At 35.3% G+C, this 22500-nt stretch overlaps 2 long non-coding RNA genes and 1 pseudogene across 2 annotated transcripts in view; 1 reads left to right on the forward strand and 2 right to left on the reverse strand.

The window, feature by feature from the left end:
* The window catches only part of LOC137658510 (uncharacterized), a 291725-nt gene that overhangs the window by 163363 nt on the left and 105862 nt on the right, over positions 1-22500 (forward strand). The gene's annotated exons all lie outside the window — the stretch shown is intronic.
* LOC137658655 (uncharacterized) overlaps positions 1-22500 on the reverse strand; it is a 422221-nt pseudogene that overhangs the window by 40679 nt on the left and 359042 nt on the right.
* LOC137658163 (uncharacterized) lies at positions 13312-17539 on the reverse strand. The gene is made up of 2 exons (XR_011047267.1): positions 17359-17539; positions 13312-14103 (listed from the first exon to the last, which is right to left on the reverse strand). It is a non-coding gene; the product is annotated as an uncharacterized lncRNA (long non-coding RNA).

Here is a 22500-nt window from a genome sequence, read left to right on the forward strand (position 1 = left end):
TTCCCTTTGCGGTTCTTTATGAAGATAGACAGTACATATATTTCATGCTTTCATTCCTCTGATTAAGTTAAGGACTTTTTCTCTGTTCTGGGATATCTCAGATCGAGATTATAATCAGTTTTAATTGACATGAAATCGTTACATGAAATTGACTTTGGAATGAAGTGATCTTGAAAGTATCGTTTTGTCTCGTGTTCCATCCCACGTGCCTTTATGAGTGGCTAGAATTTCATTCACAAAAAAGGCCAAATTTTATCTATGTGTAAAAGGGATTTCTTTCGCTGATCATATATTGATAATGATGTTGTGTCCTAGCGCTCTGTTTGGTTATTATAAAGGATATTTTTATCATTATATATTTCATTGTCCTATCCACATCCCCGATCCTGATTCATGTGCACGCACGTTCGCTCAAACATACGCACATACGTACACACAAACTTACACACGCATATATGTAAATATATACATATATATATATATATATATATATATATATTTTGTGTATATATATACATATATATATATATGTGTGTGTGTGTGTGCATTCTTACATAAATTTAGAGTTTAAGAAACTGTCACCAGACATATTAATAACGTAATCTTATTATATTATTATTATTATTATTATTATTATTATTAAGCTACAACCCTAGTTGGAAAAGAAAAATGCTATAGGCCCAAGAGCTCCAACAGGGAAAAGTAGCCCAGTGAAGAAAGGAAACAAGGAAATAAACTACAAGAGAAGTTTAAGAACAATGATAACATTAAAATGAATCTTTCTTATATAAACTATGAAAACTTCAAAATAGCAAGAGAAGGAGAAACACGATAGAATAGTGTGCTCGAGTGTACCCTCAAGCAAGAGATCTGTACCCCAAGACAGTGGAAGACCATGGTACAGAGGCTATGGCACTACCCAAGACTAGAGAACAATGGTTTCATCTTGGAGTGTCCTCCTAGATGAGCTGCTTACCATAGCTAAAGAGTCTATTCTATCCTTACTAAGAGGAAAGTAGCCACTGAACAATTACAGTGCAGTAGTTAACCTCTTGAGAGAAGAATTGTTTGGTAATTTCAATGCTGTCAAGTGTATGAGGAAAGAGGAGAATGTGTAAAGAATAGGCCAGACTATTATGTCTTATGTGTCAGAAAAGATGAAATGAGCCGTAACGAGAGCGAGGGATCCAATGTAGTACTGTCTGGCCAGCCAAAGGACTCAAAAACTCTCCAAGTGGTAGTATCTCAGCGGGTGGTTGGTCCCTCCTACCGAATGTGTGTGCGTGTATGCATGTATATGTAGTTCAGTGATAGGTCAATATACATTACGGGAAGTTTTTTTTTTTTTCATCCCATCTATTCTTTTATCACAGATTCTTTTATTTATCGCTTTTTCCATCACCTGTCATTAACTATGATCTACATTCGGTGTTATGATCCATTTTAGAGTGAATTATCTAGCAAATATTTAATCCTGTGCCCCTCTTTGCTTCTCTCAGTCTCGCTTCCCTTGCCACCCTCAGCAAACCCAGGAATTCATTTACTGCTTTTAATTTGTTTTCGTTTCAGTCAACGTCATTAGTCCTTCCCCAAATACACTCTCGTGCAATTCCAAATGGAATTATCTTTATTGATAAAGTTTCATTTATGTCTTTCATCTTCCTTCAGCTGATTCTCTTCAACTTTTTCTCGCTTTTGCCTGCATTAAAAACAATTTTATGCCTCAAAATTCATCAGTAGGAATAATGTTTAATTCTCCATGTTAGTATCTGTTTAGGTATTGGTTTTTACAGGTATATATGAATGGGATAAATTTATAAGTAATAAAAAAAGGGAAATGTTATTGAAATCATGGAAAAGCAGCCTTTTCTAAAAGATTTCTTTTCGTTATTGATGGAGATTTTGAATATTTTATGTAGAGATTGCAAAGAAATACAATTGCGTTAAATGTATCGTTGGGTTTTAATATAACGTTTGACATTGCAAGTAACTTTCATTGGAACTTTCAGAGAAAATTATGACTAATTTATCAATTAAGACATTATTTTCATTAATTTTTCTATCGGCTAATATTGTGCCATGCAATTATTTAATTATTTCGGATACGCAAAACTATATTACTCAACTCTGAAAGTTCTCCGTCAGATTTGATCCATCTCCCTTGACAAAAAAATGAGCAATGTTGAATATAAAGGAATGAAAATATACCAACAAAATTCCCTTGAACGTTGTCACCTCGAGGTTTAACTCCAATTAATCGAAAAGACAAATCCGCCCGAGTGAATTTCACCAGCCGAAATGGCACCGGGGTAAATTATTATTATTATTATTATTACTTACTAAGCTACAACCCTTGTTGGAAAAGCAGGATGCCATAAGCCCAGGGGCCCTAGCAGGGAAAATAGCCCAGTGAGGAAAGAAACAAGGAAAAATGAAATATTTTAAGAACCGTAACAACATTAAGATAAATATTTCCTATATAAACTATAAAAACTTTAAGAAAACATAAAGAAGAGAAATTAGATAGAATAGTGTGCTCCAGTGTACCCTCAAGCAAGAGAACTCTAACCCAAGACAGTGGAAGACCATGGTACTACCCAAGACGAGAACAATGGTTTGATTTTGGAGTATCCTTCTCCTAGAAGAGCTGCTTACCATAGCTAGAGAGTCTCTTCTACTCGTTTGGTAATCTCAGTGTTGTCAGGAGTATACGGACAGAGGAGAATCTGTAAAGAATAGGCCAGACTATCCGGTGTATGTGTAGGCAAAGGGAAAGTGAATCTTAACCAGAGAAAAGGATCAAATGAAGTACTGTGTGACCAGTCAAAGGACCCCATAAATCTCTAGTGGTAGTATCTCAATGGATGGCGCGCATTGGCCAACAATTCAGTTTTTGTTGCTCCCTCGCTTGTTTGGATTGCCAAGATCAAGTATTTATATTTACTCGCTCGTTTGTTTGTATTACTAAGGCCAAGTATTTGCTCGCTTGTTTGGGTTGCCAAGGCCAAGTATTTATTTGCTTGTTTGGATTGTCAAGTCCAAGTATTTGCTCACTTGTTTGGATTGCCAAGGCCAAGTATTTGCTCAATTGTTGGGATTTCCAAGGCAAAGTATTTGCTCACTTGTTTGGATTGCCGAGGCCAAGTATTTGCTCGCTGGTTTGGATTTCCAAGGCCATGTATTTGCTCTCCTGTTTGGATTGCTAAGGTTAAGAATTAGCTTCCCTGGTTGAAATGAAAAAGGCCAAGTATTTGTTCGCTTGTTTGGATATCCAATGCCAAGTATTTGCTGGCGTGTTTGTATTGCCAAGGCCAAGTATTTGCTCGCTTGTTTGGATTTCCAAGACCAAGTATTTGCTTCCTTATCTGGATTTCCAAGGCCAAGTATTTGCTTCCTTATCTGGATTTCCAAGGCCAAGTATTTGCTCACTTGTTTGGATTGCCAAGGCCAAGTATTTGCTCGCTTGTTTGGATTTCCAAGACCAAGTATTTGCTTCCTTATCTGGATTTCCAAGACCAAGTATTTGCTTCCTTATCTGGATTTCCAAGGCCAAGTATTTGCTTCCTTATCTGGATTTCCAAGACCAAGTATTTGCTTCCTTATCTGGATTTCCAAGACCAAGTATTTGCTTCCTTATCTGGATTTCCAAGGCCAAGTATTTGCTTCCTTATCTGGATTTCCAAGACCAAGTATTTGCTTCCTTATCTGGATTTCCAAGACCAAGTATTTGCTTCCTTATCTGGATTTCCAAGGCCAAGTATTTGCTTCCTTATCTGGATTCCCAAGACCAAGTATTTGCTTCCTTATCTGGATTTCCTAGACCAAGTATTTGCTTCCTTATCTGGATTTCCAAGGCCAAGTATTTGCTTCCTTATCTGGATTTCCAAGACCAAGTATTTGTTCACTTGTTAGTATTGTCAAGGCCAAGTATTTGCTCGTTGGTTTAGATCGCATATTGACGCAAAGAGCCTCGGTCAGATTTTGCCAGTCGCCTCTATCTCGAGCTTTTAATTCAATACTTCTCCACTCATCCTTTCCCACCACGCTACATAGTTCTCAACCATGTAGGCCTGGGCCTTCCAACTCTTCTAGTACCTTGTGGACCTCAGTTAAACATTTGGGGAACCAATCTCTCTTGAGGAGTGCGAAGAGTATGCCTAAACCATCTCCATCTACCCCTCACCATGATTTCATCCACATATGGCACTCGATTAATCTCTCTTATAGTTCCATTTCTAATCCTGTCAAGCCATTTAACTCCCAATATTCTTCTGAGTTCTTTGTTTTCACATCTGCTAAATCTGCTGGATATTGTTTCATTGCCATACCACAACTCATGTCCAAACAGTAACACAGATCTCAAAAAAACTGATATATAGTCTGATTTTTATATGTAATTTCAGGCAATTTAATTTCCAAATTTTACTCAACCTAGCCATTGTCTGGTTTACTTTCTTCAATGTCACACTAAACTCCAATTCTAAAGACCCTGTATTGGAGATCATAGTTGGCAAATACTTGAAAGATTCTATCTAATTAATCTTTTCTCCTTCCAATGATATTTCATCTTCCATTGCATATTCTGTTCTTATTATCTCTGCCTTTCTTCTATTTATCTTGAGCCCAATCTCGTGTAATATTTCATACATTCTGGTTAGCAAGCATTGCAAATCCTGTGGTGTTCTGGTAATAAGGACATCATCATCAGCATACTCTAGGTCCACTAATTTCCTATTACCAATCCAGTCCAATCCTTCTCCACCATCTCCAACTGTTCTACGCATTACACAATCCTTGAGGAAGATAAACTACTATAGATTTAATTAAATTTAAATATTTAAGAGGAATTCCCTAATATTCGCAGGATTCTCCACAAAATTGGCCGGTGCGCACTATCAAAGTCTTTTTCATAGTTCACAAATGCCATTTAAAGTGGATTTCTATATAGTACACATTGCTGTACATATCTCAAAATAAAACTTTGGTCAGTACAACTTATACCTTTTCGAAATTCTGCTTGTTCATCTTTCATCCTTCCATCAATCTGCCTCTCTAGTCTCTAGAATAAGCATGCTGTATATTTTCATAACCAATGACGTAATTGTGATGCCTCTAATTATTACAATCAGTCAGGTCTCTTTTTTTTTTCTTCTTCTTTTTTTTCACCAACACTTCTAGCTCCCATTCATCAGGTTTTGCCTCTTCATGCCACATTCTATAATATATATATATATATATATATATATATATATATATATATCTAACGAAGCTGGTCTGGTGTAGAGTAAATATTCTATTCATGTATTTCATTTGTGTATTTAAGAAGTGTGTAAGCAGTTCGTAAAGTGACCCCTCTCTTGTTGTTTTAAGTAATTGTATGTAGATTGCATAAGACTTTTCTCATTCATTTCGTTGTATTTTTCATTCAAGTCAGTGTATGTCAATTTATGTTATTTTTAGGAATTAACTTTTTATTTCACTTATTTTTTACGAAGTCTTATGAAGTCTCGTCCAAGTATGCTGTACAAACCATACAAGGTTTGAAAACGAGGACTTACGTCATGTTTATGAGGTATTATATCATGTTTATATTTCCACGTGTTTAGAATTTTCTTGAAAACCCCAGAGTTAGTTTTATCTTTTATTCAATATTTCGAGGAGGTAAGTGGGCGTAGTTAGCTGAGAGAGGGTTATCTTGCAAGCAAGGTTTGATCCCCTGTTCTATTTGTCCCGTTGGCAACCTTACGCCGCAAGGACTTACCCCCACGACACTAGAGGAATCTATTTAGAATTATCTAGAATACGTCGGTCAATATATATGTGCCCCTAGGAAATCGTAAGCAGCAGAAGAGATCCAGCCTGTCCTTGTTCGAGAGACCCAACATCCTCTAACCTCAAGTGCCTCGAATGTGTGCCCTCTTCAAAGTGAATAAGTTTTTTATCCAACATACATCGTGTATAGTGTGTTCAAACGTTAATGGAGCTTTGAATGTGATTTCAAATGTATTGTGTTATTGCACATGCTGGTTTAATATAAAATTTTTGTAACAGTCCTTATGAAATTTAGGTTAAAACAGTGAAGTGTATTTATATTGTTATCTGTTCGGAAATCTCGTGTGAGCTAAAACAGATAAGTGTATCAGTTACTTTTATGTAAATTTCAATAAGAGTTTAATCATTAGTGTTGAAGGTTAACTATTTTTAATAATTATCAGGATTAGATATTCGTGTGAAATTTAATTTTTAGTGAGACAAGTGATTATGTAATTTTCAGAGTGTAATATTTTCCTGTTTAAGTCTAAAGTTTTGTTCAAATTTAATATTCTATGTAATTTAATTTCGGTGTTAATTCATTTTGCATAAGTGTTGTAACTTTTTATAGACCTTTCTCGTATCCCTAAGAATCGAAGTAAGAGGTTGTTTTGAATAGTTCAAGTAAAGTAATTATCCAGTTTTGTTTTGAGTGTATGTAAGAGACATTTGGATATTCAGTGTTTTTATATATTTCCATCTGGGAGTTGCATAATTTCTCAGAGCTCGGGTATTATTCAAGTGTAACAGATTTATGTTAATGTAAACAGGTGAGTTTGGAACTCTTGAGGTTATGTAATTTGCCAGCCGTAATATCTAATATATTTTAGGTGCCCAGACCCTTGGGATCAAGCGAGTCTGTTTTAAATATAGGTGATAAAAGGGCCGTGTTTTCATTAAAGGTTTGAACAGTGTAGTGTTGATAGGATTCTGTGTATTGTTGGGATATATTTTTTGGAGAAGTATAGGTATTGTAAAGCACAGTTTAATATTCAAGAGTTTTTGAAAAACCCAATTGTTCAGTAATTGTCAGAAGCTAATGTAACTAAAGCTCAGTGGCTCTCTATTTTAATGGCATGTGTTGGCCCTGCGACGAATGGAATGATTAAAGCCCAAATCAAGTGTTTAGCCTTAGAAGCGTTAATAAACTCGGGGAAAGTTGGCGGAAGAAAATATTGTAGCAGCTCGTGATCTGTTGGAGGAAGCTGAAGCAGAATTTGAGCGAAGCAAGGGCCAGTTGACAGTTGACCCACAAACTGAAGGCATGAAAGCAGACAGGAATGTAGAGGCTGAGATTCGACGAATTGCTGCGGAAGAGAATTTGATTAAGTTGAAGATGATGACAGGACGGGAAGAAAGAGAGAGAGATGAAGCACGACATGCGTGGGAACTGAAAGCAAGACTTGAAGAAAGAGAGACAGAAGAAGCACAGCATGTATGGGAAATGGAAGCAAGAGAAATTGTAAGACGAGCAGGAAAAGAGAGAAGACGGGAAGATAGAGAGAGAAGATAGGAAGGAAAAGAGTAGAAGAGAGACACGCAAGGGAATTGGAACTGTTGGATGCTCGTGCAAAGTCTGCAATGCAGACAGAGATGATCCCTGCTCTGCACGATCCCGTGTTTAATGTGGCAAATGCACAGATGTTGATCCCGAAATTCGCAGAAGCAGCTCCCGACGAGTTCTTCGATCATTTTGAAACGGTTGCGTCGATGATGGAATGGCCAGAAGGTTAATGGTCTGTGTTAGTGCTAAGTGTCCTTATTAGGAAAGGACGCAGTGTATATCTTTCCTTGTCTCAGGACCAGAGAAAGGAGTATCAAGAATTAAAGAGGAGCGTGCTGCAAGTGTATCAGATGACCCCTGAATATTATAAAGAAATTGTCTGAAGTTTGCGGAAGGACGAGAAAATAACCTTCCTGGATTACGCTTATAAGGTACGACGATGTTTAAAAAGATGGTTAGAATCTGCTAACGTGAGGGATATGGCTGATTTAGAACAATATCTGCGACGAATTTCCTGAGAATCTGCGAACGTACTTGCGAGAGAGAGAGAGAGAGAGAGAGAGAGAGAGAGAGAGAGAGAGAGAGAGAGAGAGAGAGAGAGAGAGAAACTTGATATAGCCGCTTCGCTTAGTGAAGATTATAATATTATAAGTCGTAAACCCTCTTCGGGTATGAAGTTTCAACTATCGTTCCGACCAAGTGTCAAGTATTCGCCGAACCATGGAAACCAGTTCAGTAATAACTATGTGAACAAGTTCAATAGTTACAGCGGAAGTAGCACTGGCACTGTTCCAAAGCAGAATGCAATAGTACCACAGCAACAATGGTCGACGTCCTCCTTCAAGTATCGTGAAAAACGTGCAGAAGGTTAATATTGTCTGTATAAAGTGTGGCAAGCGAGGCCATATCGGTAAGGAATGGTGGTTGAACCAACCGAAAGCAATCGCCCAAGTGGTTAAGGATAATTTCACTTGACAGAATGCGAAGACGAAGAAACAATCGGGAAAGGACGACGAGGAAAATAAGCCCGCTAACGTTTACATGACGAACTGGTCTACCCTAAGCAGCGTGTATGCCTTTAAACCTTATATATATATATGAAGGTATGTTACCCGCAATCGATGGGAGTGAGCAAACCCCGGTTAAAATATTGTGTGGTGACGCGAGGTGTCACCCCACTATAATTATATGTATGGAATTCTTTTTCTCCGTTTTAAATGTTCCTCTACATTACAATGGACTTTGAATACTTTAATAAATGCGTGCATGGCGAAGATTGTTGAACCGATGGATGTCACAGCATTCTTTGCCCAGTCAACTAACTTCCTTAATCCCACCCATTCTGGCCCCTCCCATCCTCCTCGAAGCTGAATTCAGCAAAAAGTAAAAAATAGACTGATAGAAAACAGTAATTGTGATCTTTAAGCAATCGTAGAAATTTGGCATTACTAATAGCACTGACCTAACGGCCATCTTATAAACTTCGAGGAACAGAAATAGATTAAAGCTAAAGTCATGATCCTAAACCAACAGGTTATGCCAAAACTTTTTTTTTTTTACAGTAAAAATTTTGAATGACAATAATCATGACTCCCATTAAAATACTATTATAAAAAATTCAGTAGAGTAATACTTCATAAATGAAGTCTGTCGTGGTTTTAAATTGGTACTTATATTCATTCTATCGTTATAACTCGAAAAAAACGTATTTCATAAATTAGCAGCAAAGGAACTTTGTAAAGGTATTAGCAAACCCAAGAAATCAAACCACCATAAAAAAAAAACTTACATTGTAATCAATAGCTTTTCAGCAAGTCAAGCTATGTAATGTTATTCCTCAATCGCACAAAAGGGCAACAAAACTCCCAGGTAAATGGATCATGTCAGAAGAAAAGAGGTTTTATGTAAGGAACTAAACTAACAAAAGGAACCTTAGTATTCAGGGAGAGAGAGAGAGAGAGAGAGAGAGAGAGAGAGAGAGAGAGAGAGAGAGAGAGAGAGAGAGAGAATTTGTGTATACATTAACGTCGTAACAAGTGGGTCACTGATGAAATTGTAAAATGACTAGAAAATCCTGTTATTTATTGGATACACTTGAGCTTCACCACCTATCGCTTTGGACACCTTTCACCTTGATTATTATAAGCGAAACTTAAGATCTGTTACTAAAAGTAAAGACTTGAAAGTGAAATAACCATAATGCCGTTTCTTGAGTGCTTGTAACATGCCAATCGAGTGACATTGCGAAATTTGGGCATCCAAATGTCCTGTCGTCTCCGGCCCCCCACTGTCACCCCCAATATCTATAGATTCCAGAATTTCAGAAGAGTTTGGTTATTAGGAGGGAGGACCACGGGCAGGGTGTGTGTGTGACGGGCTAAGGGCAGGACGACGGGCGGGGAAGTACTATTTGTTAGGGCTGTTTGGTGTTTGATGGCCTGGGAAACACAAAATTATATGTATGAACGCAAATTCAATTTAATATATATATTTGTGTGTGTTTGTGTATCGGAAGAATGTGATTCTAAAGGCGGGGAAGGAGGAATTTTGTTTGGAAGTAATTCACTATCAATTGGTCAGTATCATGATATTTCAGGTAATGATTCCAAATTATAATTACGTAGTATAGACCCACTTATTGATATTCGATATAACATTCTAACAGAAAAGTTATTGGCTAAAAACCATACTTATATCCAATTCCCGAGTCCAATAACAACTCATTCATCTACAATTGGTATGCAACAGTGCAGCATATATGAACAAGTATTTCGGGAAGCACTAGTTTTTGTGTGAACAGTCAATCGTGAGAGAGCAACTGCGAATATCTTCATATGTCTTTATATCCTCCCCTAGCTTACACTACGTAAGGTTCGGTTAGGTGTATTGATGGCTTTTCTTAGGCTCGTTGCGTTTTTTTTTTCTTTTTCTTTTCTTTATGATACGGTTTATATTAAGGTATGAACTTTTGTGCCACCACAAATGAATTCTACTACATATTGTAGATTCTATGAAGACAAGTCACTTAATGCTTGAACTATTTGCATGATAGAATATCTCTATGATAGTTACTGACTACATGTTAATAACAATGAGACAAATTGGGTGAAAGCTGGACAGATTAGGATATCTGCATTCACTTATACGAAATGCAATATTGTTTTAATTGCATCTATGGTGTGGAACACATGTTGATTCTGTGTTCCCACTAAATAAGCTCTGGTTCCAGCTGTAATTTCTTGGTTAACAAGCAATTATATTCAGTTAGTATTAAAGATAGTTGATAAGAGACATCATAATTTCACAGTTGTCTTTATTTATATTATAATATGACCCCAGGAGTATAGTGTAAAAGTTAGACTACAGTGACCAAATGCAGTTGCTTAGCTTACTGAATATAAATATTTGCTGAAAAGTAAAGAATTTTTTTCAATATTTCAATTTAATTCAAGAATCATTCATATATACAATGTAAACTAAACGTCCCTTAGTTTGATGTCAATCCACCATTATTATTATTATTATTATTATTATTATTATTATTATTATTATTATTATTATTATTATTATTATTAGCTAAGCTACAATCCTAGTTGGAAAAGCTAGATGCTATAAGGCCAAGCAAAGTTAAGTATTAACACCCGCAATTCAAACGCGCTCTTGTTTAGATGGCTTAGCACGTTCGTTGCTCTCCCAAACCCCATTAACAAACCATTATTGCCCATAGGTTCCCTATGGGGTTGAGGTCGCACCCCTTTGGTGGCCAGTTTATTACCTGGATTTCTGGGTGAGGCGCTAACCAAGCTCTAACTACTGTATTGGTATGGATGGGGCTATTTTCGTGCACTGGAACGATTGGGTGTGGATTGGGAATGGCCATGGCTCACACTGTGGGAAGGAGGACATCCACATAATCATTGCTCGTGAACCTTCCAAATAATCATCCAACTCCACTAATTGATACGAACTCTTCCACTCATAGCTCTTTTCTGAATATTTGTCTCGTCATAGCGGTATTCCATCACCTCCAGCAATGCCTTGTTCGTGCTTCCACTGATGTAAAATATTTTTCATCTGTATAGATGACTTTTTTCCAAAAAGGAGTGGTCAACGTGGAAATATTATGAAGGAAATCCAAAGCGATATTCCAAATGTTTCTATGTCATTTTTTCTTTATTGGTCAGTATGTGATTATGAATACCATCTTCATGGAATCACCGTCTTGATGATAGACTGGCCACACAAACACTAGGGTTTCCTGAAATACTTATTCATATATGCTGAATTGTTGCATACCAATTGTAGATATTCTATCTAATGAAAACGATTTGTTATTTGACTCGTGAATTGGATATAAGTAAGGTTATTCAGTGTGGAAAAAAATTCCAAACTATACCCAAGTTCATTATTTTAGGCTATATCGAATTCCACAATAATCGGGTCTATACAACGTATTTATAATTTGGATTCTTTGCCGAAAATATTATGATACTGGTTAGTCGATGGTGAATTACTATGAAACAAAATGCCTCCTTCCGCGTAACAGTTCTAAAAACCTACCCTGCCATATCCCATATATATATATATATATATATATATATATATATATATATATATATATATATATATATATATATATATATATATATATATATATATATTGAGAGAGAGAGTTACTCCTAGCTTGTGTTTTAGAGATTTTTTTCACTCGGGACAAAATATAATGTCTAACTAAACATCGATAACATTTGTAAAAAGATTGTTCTCGAGAATGGTATAGCAAATATCACATCAAATAAACTACATGGCTGCAAGTTAAGTATTATTATAATGATATATTTAGGAACTAAGAAATTATATTGAATTTACGCTCATACGTAATGTTTTGTGTTTTCCAAGCTCACAGTTCCAACAAGTAGTACTTCCCCCTTCCTGGCGTCCTCCCCCAGCTAGTTGCCCATCCCCCTGCCTGGCGTCTGGCTTCTGACTGTTGCCTCCCCTCCCCCATCCCAACAACCAAACGCTTCTACTTCTGAAATTCTGGAATCTATAGATATTGGGGGTGACAGAGGGTGACTGGAGACGACAAGATTTTTGCATTTGACTACGTCAAACACCAAACTTTGGAATGTTTGTCCCAGCAATATTGTTGTACGTCGAAACAAAAGAGACCAAAATATCGGGGAGTTCGTAAGGGTGAGTTTTGAGGTCTAATAATCTAGAATTTTAGAATTGGATGGTAAGGCTCGTTTGGAGGGGGAAGGGAGTATAGACCAAGCACCTACCATACCATACCACCACCACACGGCAACCACCGCCCTAAAACACTATAGGACCTGTACAAGGTTTGCTTGTTGCCAATATAACCTGTCATTGTGTGTGACGATGAACCCTGACCCAGTAACAATTGTAAAAATAAATACTAAGCAATTTCCCTAGTGTATACAGCATTAAATCTAGATAGCAAGTTAGGCTAACGTATCGAGATTTAATCAGATACTCTTTCACCATGTTCGCCTTCCTGATACTTTCTTCCAGCTGCATATAACTATTATCATGCACGAGGTATGCGAGGGGGAACCGCGCCTTGGCATGTATAGCCTGCACTCACCTTTGGCTGGCAACAAAGTACGTGCAGGAGAGCCCGACAGTAGCAGGTGTTACGTCTGGGGTTCATATGGATGTTTTCCATTCGATATCAAAGGATATATATGTCCTATTCGAATATATATCATATATGTGTGTATGTATGCATGTTTGTATTCTTATCATGTGTCTGTGTGTGTTTCCGTAAAGGACCATCATAGAAACCAAGAGAATCAAGTAACCCAAATAATTCAAATGGTTTCAAGTGATCGAAATAGTGTGGCATAAACATGTACATATATGTATGCGCATTTGCATAAGTATACTTATATACAAATTTACATATTTATATGTACATCTATGTGTATTTATATGTATATAAATGGACAAAGGAAAGCTAAACTAATGAGTTAGACATACCATTTATTGTTGTTTATTTGTTTTATATAACCAAGTAACAATGTATCGTAATACATTTACCCAATATTAAAGAAATAGAAAACTAAAAAAAATTTCCATCATAGTACTCAAAGCCATAGGAAATTATAACAATAGCAGCTATCATAATGATAATAATTATTATTATAAAGCACCTTTTATTTTTATTGGACCACGACCAAAGAAGCATTTGCATACTGTTCTGATTTGCAGATGAATACATATTAGTGATTCATAATGTACGAGGGAAGGACCTTTTCCTTCCGAGAAATCTGATAATTTTGTGATTGTAGGAATCAAGAAGGATTAATGGAAGAAGAACATTATATCATGGTATAGTTTTAGATTCAGATTTTGTACTTTAACGTTCTATTGTGATTTAATTAGTTGCTAAACTCCACCATGTCCGATGGATGTTGTTCAGGTTCTAAATTTCAATATCAGTGATATCGGGTTCTTTTCCTTCGTACTTTCCAAGTATTCACTTGCCTTCTTTCGCCCCTTCATCTTCCTTATTTTCCAGAAAAATGGGGAAAACCGTCGACAAGAGTGAAGTCTACTGCTCCGCTTCCATCTTCGTCAGAAAAGTATGGCTGGGGGAGACGCTCGGGTATGTAGTATGACTCTGGTATGTAGTATGGCTCTGGTATGTAGTATGGCCTGGGTGTATCTACCAGGTGTGGTCCTGGGAGAGGTCTGGGCATGGCCTCTACTGGCTGGAAGACGATGAACACAGTCACCACCAGGAGTGAGCACAAAACGACCTGGAACAATCGATATAAAATAATTATTGGATCAGCCATGGGAAAAGATGTAATATAAACAACGGAATCTTTATTATAGAATGATAGAATTTTAGATTACGAAAAAAATCAAGAAGTATTAAAGAAGCGCACATTAAACGAAATTCGGCTCTCGATGTAGAAATTTATTTTTATTTGAACAAGATATTGTGTTGATTTTCATCATATGTTGACTCATTAGGGGCAATTTCAATTAAAAGATATCAATAGGTGTCACCTGGTGTGTCTGCAAGTTGGATAATACTTGCAGGTAAGTAAGACAGTGGCCTCACCAGGTAAATCTTGAAATGCATGTAGCACCTAAGTCATAACTTGTTCTAGAGCTTCTGAGGTATGATTGGTAGCGACCTTTTTTTTCTCATTTGAAGAGACTAGGGTTCGATATCGATGTGAGGTGGAAATTTATGTATACACATATATCCTGTATGATATAGAGCAAGTGTATGGAGATATATATATATATATATATATATATATATATATATATATATATATATATACATATATATATATATATATATATATATATATATATATTTTTATTATTAAAAGCTAAGCTATAACCCTAGTTGGAGAAGTAAGATGCTATAAGACCAAGGGTTCCAACAGGAAAAAATAGCCCAGTGCCGAGAGGAAACAAGGAAACAAGAAACTATAAGAGAAGAATAAACAATTTAAATAAGATATTAAGAGAACAGTGACAATATTAAATCAGATCCTTCACATATAAACTATAAAAACTTAAAAATAAATAAAACACGAGGAAAAGAAATGATAGAACAGTATGCCCCAATGTACCCCTAAGCAAGAGAACTCTAATCCAAGACATTGGAAGGCCATGATACAGAGGCTATGGCATTACCCAAGACCTGAGAACAATGGATTGATTTTGGAGTGTCCTTCTCCCAGAAGAGCTGCTTACCATAGTTCGAGAGTCTCTTCCACCCTTACCAAGAGGAAAGTATCCACTGAACAATTACATTCTTTATAAGAATTAACTTTTTATTTCACATATTTTTTTTATGAAGTCTTACGTAAATTGTTTCAAGAGTGTTATATGACCATACGAGTTAGGAACAATGGCTTATGTAAATTTTTTTTATATTTTTATGAGGTATTGCATCATGTTTGAGAGAAAATAGGCAATGTTTTTGTCTGCCATGTGCTTTGGAAGGATTTCGAAAACCCTAGTGTTAGATATTTTTTTTTCCGAGAACGGTGGGTGGGTGGAGCAGCTGATAACGAAAGTTGCCTGAAACCCCTGTTCGTCTCTTGACATTTTTATCTAGTTTGAAACCCTGGCGTCGTTGTTAGGCCAACCCTCCACGCTTCCAGATCTATTAGAAATTTCTGGAAGTAGTTAAGTTTCATACATATAGCGACCCCAGGGATGCATAGATTAGATACAAAATTCCAGCCTTAAGACATGGCTATCTCCCCCTCTCACTGTCACACGCCTCTCAGTGTATTGTTTTAAGTGTTCAGTGAAATCTCAAAATTCTGGTGTGACGGTTTTTTGGAAACAGTGAGAATTTATAAAAATTCTCTTAGTTTTTGTAACTGGGCCTTTAGTAACATGAAAAGTATTTGTATCGTTATCTGGTTAACTATATTCTTTGAATGTTAAGACTAATTAAACAGTGTGTAAAATTTAATTTCAAGTGAAACAAGTGATTGTATAATTTTCACAAGTATTTTTTCTTTTGTCTTACTCTGAGGTTTATTCGGATTTAATATTTCGAGTAAAGTGATTATATAATTTTCAGAGGATAACATTTTTGTCTTAATCTAAGTTTTGCTCAGACTTAATATTTGTTTTTACGTAAATTCTTTCAAAGTGCTGTAATTTATATAGAATTACTTATTTTTGTAAAGTGTGTATTATTTCAATTATCAGTGTTTATTTCATACTCGCTCGTATCCTGTTAAAGAATCGAAGTAAAAGGGGGTTTTAAATAGATTGTAATAGATTGTTTTGAGAGTACTTAAGAGGCCTTTGGATATTCAGTGTTTTGTATATTGCTGTCTGGGAGTTATATAACTGTCATAGAGCATAATATTTTCAAGTGTAATGTAAAAACAAACAGGTGAGTTTGGAACTCGAGAGGTTGTATAGCTTGCCATCCGTAGTATATATAATATTATATGTTTGGTTCCCAGACACGGGACCATCATATAATAGATTATATATATATATATATATATATATATATATATATATATATATATATATATATATATATATATATATTATAAATTTATAAACAACAGCTGCAGCTGTTCCTAGTCCAATGCAGGACAAAGGCCTCATATAAGTCCTTATTCATATATTCGGTTTGACCAGTTTCTATCACCACGGTGGCCAACTGCGAAATGGTGATGGTGGGAGACTAGTTTGATTGCTCAGAGCAAACCAACCTAGTATGGGTGGGCCTGACTAGTACAGCTTTGCTGATCATAGCGATACACAAACTCTTTCACTACGTTGAGAAAGGGATATATATATATATATATATATATATATATATATATATATATATATATATATATATATATACACACACACTAAATCATGAATATACCAAGTCATTGACCCACAGTATCTTCTTCACCTCGGTTTTGGATGATGTTTTTAGAATTACGTCATCATGCCTGGTTTAGTTTGTAAAGTTATAATTTTTTTCAAACTTTTTAGATATATGACATACATGAATACAATTTCGTAATTCAAGAATTACACACACACAAAAAAAAAAAAAACATTTATTTTGGAAAAAAAAAATATTCATCTATTGAACTGCAAAATAATTCATAATGTCTAGAGCAATATAAAAAATGTCTAGCGTTTATTTCTCATTGTTCTTCCAGACCAGATTTTGGTGAAAATACGATGATAGTGACTAGTATTCAGTTCTGAATGTAACTAAGATTTCTCTAACAAAGTTTTGAAATAAAAAGTAAGAGAGAACCTCGATTCCATTGTTCTAGACAACTGGAATCCTTTTATACTGATATAGACTCCGTTATATATGAGATACACAAAGCAGTGAACATTTAGAATGCGTTTCTATTCAAATCCTAATATGACTGAAATGTTTCGCAAGTTCGAATATCGGGATGCGTGAAATGAAAAACAGTAAAAAGTATTTTTTGTTCTATCCGATATCCAATTTTTGAAGTTAAAATATACTCAACGAAAATAATTTTTAGACTTACCAACTTCATGATGAGAAACTTTAGTAGCACAGTTCTTCTTGTAATTTCTATCCTTGAGGTTCAGACAGGAAGACCACTAACCCTTGGTCATGCAGGTATTTATAACATGAGACACCTTCCCAACCCCCTCTTTCCTTATCCTCCTACATGGGATGGAAACCAGTGGGAGTAGGCGGTCTTACCGAGTTTGTGGGCGGAGTTTGCTTCTACCCAAAACCAGTTTCCCCAAACATTACGATCTTCTGGGCTGAGCTAAGGAAATTTACCACTTCGCTTTTGCATACCTAACAAAAAAAAAAAAAAAGAAAAAAAAATAATAAAGACGGATTGAGTTACGAATATTTTCTATATGCTTAAGATTGATCTTTTATCAACAGCATTTATGTCAAATACTCACAATTTCCAAAGAAATACTGTATTATACAGCAAAATTTTCCAGGAGGATGAAAGTTTGTTTTTATTGTATGTTGTATGATAAGGCACAAATAATAATAATAAAAAAAAAGAAATTCAATTAGATATCTTAATTGTACAGTGACTTTACATCACACGCATTCTAATTAAGTGCTTCAACCTTTATTGGTGTCCTCCCTGTAGTCGTAATTTAAAGTGATTCACCTCGCAGATTTTTTCTCTATAATTGCACGGGTGTGTCATTCAAATATACATAAATTATGATTTATGCATCCATACTGCAAATATATAATTAAGTCACATTAGGTATTATAATTAACAGTATGTATATTGGTTATATCAAAAGTTAACAAGATCTCGTTCACCCAAGTTGAATCGCATATTCCTTTGAACAATATAACTTTTGTGAATTCTTGACTTTTATTCTGTTTCCTCGTTATTAGATTATCTGTAGAATGTTTTCCAGTATAATGGCATCTAACGTATACGTATTTCTCTTTAATGCCCTGTTGCCAAGGGATTTTCCAGTGGCCCAAAGTCTTTTATATTTATAAGACGATTCAGAGTTGTAAATACAGGATTATGCATTAGTTCATCATAAGTTAGCCTACTCTGGAAAGATTTTCCTCTAGTGACAAAATCTGCTGGATGCATTCTGAAAACCTTCGCAGGTCATGCGTCCTTCAATGATGTCATCTGATGACAAAATCAGAGCTCCTCTTCTCTTCAACACAACTAGAGAATTTATATGATTAGGATTGGCACTTTCTAATGTCTCCAGACAAACTTCATGATTGAAACATTGCTTAGTTTAAAAAAAAAAAATCAAACATAGGCTTGAATGCAATAATTTTCTGTGAGTATAATGACGTGTGTTGGTTGGTGTACATGAACATAGTCCTGATCACAATGAGCTGATGCTTTGACATTTCCTCCTAGTATTCAACTTCTAGCAATAGATAGATTTACTGTGTGATCAGATGATGGTTTGAGTTTACATTATCATCCCTGGGAATTTATTATAAAGTTAAAAACTGTTAAAATGGGAACTTTTCGCCCAGCCATAAGCTAAACTGGCAGTTTTCAATGCATGCACCAAATCAGTTGGATATAGAAATTACATCCGGTGAGACCGGAGACACTTTCAGAATCAACTTATTATCGCTTGCTAGCCTTCCCTGCCTACAGCTGTCTTAGTCATATGTATATACAGGATATATATATATATATATATATATATATATATATATATATATATATATATATATATGTATGTATGTATATATATGTATATATATATATATATATATATATATATATATATATATATATATATATATATATGTATATATATTCTGTATATATATATACATATATATATATATATATATATATATATATATATATATATATATATATTATATATATAGATATAACTAATTTAAATGTTGTGTTAAAGTGACTACACATTTGAATTTCGGGCTTGGGATGAGGGGGCCAAGTTCAGGTTTGGGGGAGGTAATTTTAGTCTTGGGGAGTCAAGTTCTCCCCCCCCCCCACCTCTCCCTTCATTGATAGCTCTACTAGTGGTGAGGAAAATTGCCGCTAAAATCATCCTGCCTTTCATCAACGGTTTATAGCTCAGGTAACAATAATGATACCACTAATATCCTACTAAACTCTGTTCAATCAATATGTAAAAACATTTGGAGCCCAATCTCTCAAAATATGAAATTTTCGGAGGAACTTTGCTACTACGTTTTTTATATTTACCGATTTGTGGTATTCAAAGTCGAAGAAAATAGAAAATTTTAGCACTTACAGTATGTACATTCACTTGAAAAAATAAAATCATATGAAAATAGTCACCTTACGAATTGACATATACATTGATAAAACATATATATATATATATATATATATATATATATATATATATATATATATATATATATATATATATAATGTGTGTGTGTCTGTGTGTGTAAATGCTAGCGAAATTTACAATATGCAACTTTTTGTAAAATAAAGTCTTACAAATGGTTTTTTATATGGAGAAAATCGGCTCTTTTTCTGCGTCTCAATGTTATTTCCATCATTCTTCTTTCATAACTCTCCGAGTTGTAACTAGATAATGTTCTAAAGTTTTAGTAAGGCTCCAAGTTTAAGATGCATAAGTTAAAACTGGTAAGACCATCTGATTATATACTTTTCATTTTAGAGATAGTGACATTTTACGTTTCATAATCTCATTTTGTTTTCCAAAAGCTCTCAATCTCATGCTTATCCTTCTTTTGGTTTCGGTTTTGTGTCCTCGGGGAAACACTTACTGCCTGACTTAAGTATGTATATTCATTAACAATCTCTAGAGGTTGTTCCATAACTCTTAATTGTTGTCTCTGCATTTTCATTGAATATTATTTTACTTTTACTCATATTCATTTTCAGTCCTACATTTCTGTTTTCTCTTAAAATCTTCTATCATCTTTTACATTCCTCCCATCATTCACTTTACACAATTATGTCATTAGCAAATCTTAAATTGTTAAGGTGTTCCCCCATTAATGTTAAAAACTTTTTCTAGGCATGCTGTGAATAATTTAGGAAAGATGGGGTCTTCTTGTCTGACTCCTTTCTCAATCGATATTCTCACTATCTTTATGTAGTTTTAGGATTGTTGTATTTCCTGCATAGAAAGATATCTTGAAGTGTTCTATCAAAAGATTCATCTGTTCCTTGTCTTTGAAGGGCTCTCATTACTGGTGAGGTTTTAAACGAATCAAAGGCTTTCTCATAGTCTATAAATTCTATAAATAGTAGTTTGTCATACTATGTTGATTTTTTTTATTAACTGGTTGATTACATGGATATGGTCAGTTGTTGAATTCCTACTTCTAAAACCTCTCTCTCTCTCTCTCTCTCTCTCTCTCTCTCTCTCTCTCTCTCTCTCTCTCTCTCCATGAGATGCAACGTTAACGACCAAAATGTGTATAGAGAATTTAGAAAGATATTCAATTGAAACTGATGATATAAGACAAGATTAATGCTCTGGCAAGAAAGAAAATATTTGGCGCGAACTACAGCCACAATTTACGCTAAATATTTTCATAATTAATCTATTTATATTTATAGATTGGAGAGACTGGTGCGCATACGAACATACAAAACCCTAGATTCCTGTCATCAGAAAATTTATAGTAAATATCCTATTTAGGTTGCAATATTTCATTTATTACTCAATAATGACATTTCATTATTTCTTATTTATCTTTATCATATGAGGATTTACTGCATGATTCAAATCACTTATTTTGTTCACAACACGAAAATTTAAAGCTCTTAGCTCCTTCAGAGGCAAAACAATACCAAATATTTCGCTAAGAATCGAATGGATCTATTTTGTTTAAATATCTAATTCTTCTTCTTCTTTGTCTACATCTTTTCCCACTTCTATGTGGGGTCGATGTTTCTGGTCAGCTTTCTCCATCTACCTCTACGAAAGCTTAAGAGATTTGGACTTTACCTCTGAATCAGGCTGTGAGCAGAGCATAAGTGAAGCTACTCACAGGTTTGGTAACTGCTTGGACTTCCTATACACCGACTTCCCAGGCGTTATAACAAGTAAGGTTGGTTCTCCAGTTGGGACACCTGGTCAGGCCTTGATTTCATTAGTAGTGAAGACTGAGCAGCCTGCCCGGATGTATCATACTCGTGTAAGATTTAATAGTGTTGAGCTTGCTGCTCCTTAGAAAGAGAATCTAGTCAACATAATTGATAGGTGTATCTCTTCTCGTGTGCTAAGGTACCGAGTGAAAAACAAACCGTGGTTCAATGATGATGGTAGACGTGCTCATTTGGAGAAGCAGGAGGCCTATAATCTCTGGAAGTGTAACAGATCAGATTTGACTTGGAATAACTATACTCAGCTTATAACTTTTGCTGAGAGAGTTTTTGCTTCAACTGAAAAGGAATACAATTTAACCATAAAAGAAACCCTTCCTGGTACAACCTAGGAATTTAAGTGGTGGGGTAAAATAAATTGGTACTCTTTGGTGTAGACGTAACAGTTTCTTTTTACTTAAACTATATGGCTCTGTCACTCACTATCCAAAGGAAAAGGCAACCCTTTTGATTGATGTGTTTGGCAGTAAGCAGAGTAATGAGAAACTTGATCTTCCTCTTTCCAGTTTCCCTGAGGCTAAACTAATAAAGCTTTTCGATTTCGTAAAATTACGGCTCTCTTGGTGGACCTTCATGCTTGTCAAGGTGTAGACCCAAATGGTATTTTTCTTTTGTTTTATATAAAGAATGCCGATTCTTTAGCTCCAAAGTTATCTGTTATTTTGCGCAAGTTAGCAAGAAGAGGTGCCTGTAGCACTTGTTGAAGACTTGGTAATGTGATCCATTATGGGAATGTGTTTGTGGTAGCTCAAGTCCAGCTGATTGCCATCCAATTTCCATAACTCCCACATTATCTAAATTCTTTGTAACTTCTTTTGGCAAAACATCTTAATAGGTTTTCTGAAGGTAATCATCTCTTCCCTAGTTTGCAATTTGGCTTTCGTAAAGACCTTGGAGCATGTGATGCCCTTCTTTCAATCAATCTCCAGTGCTGTACAGAAATCCATTGATTGTGGTCAGGAAGTTCGTATGATTGGCCTTGATTTCAGTGCTGCCTTTGACTGTGTTAATCATGAGGCCCTTGTTTTGAAACTAAAACAGTTGGGA

The sequence above is a fragment of the Palaemon carinicauda genome, chromosome 19 (genome assembly GCF_036898095.1).
Source record: "Palaemon carinicauda isolate YSFRI2023 chromosome 19, ASM3689809v2, whole genome shotgun sequence".
NCBI lineage: Eukaryota > Metazoa > Arthropoda > Malacostraca > Decapoda > Palaemonidae > Palaemon > Palaemon carinicauda.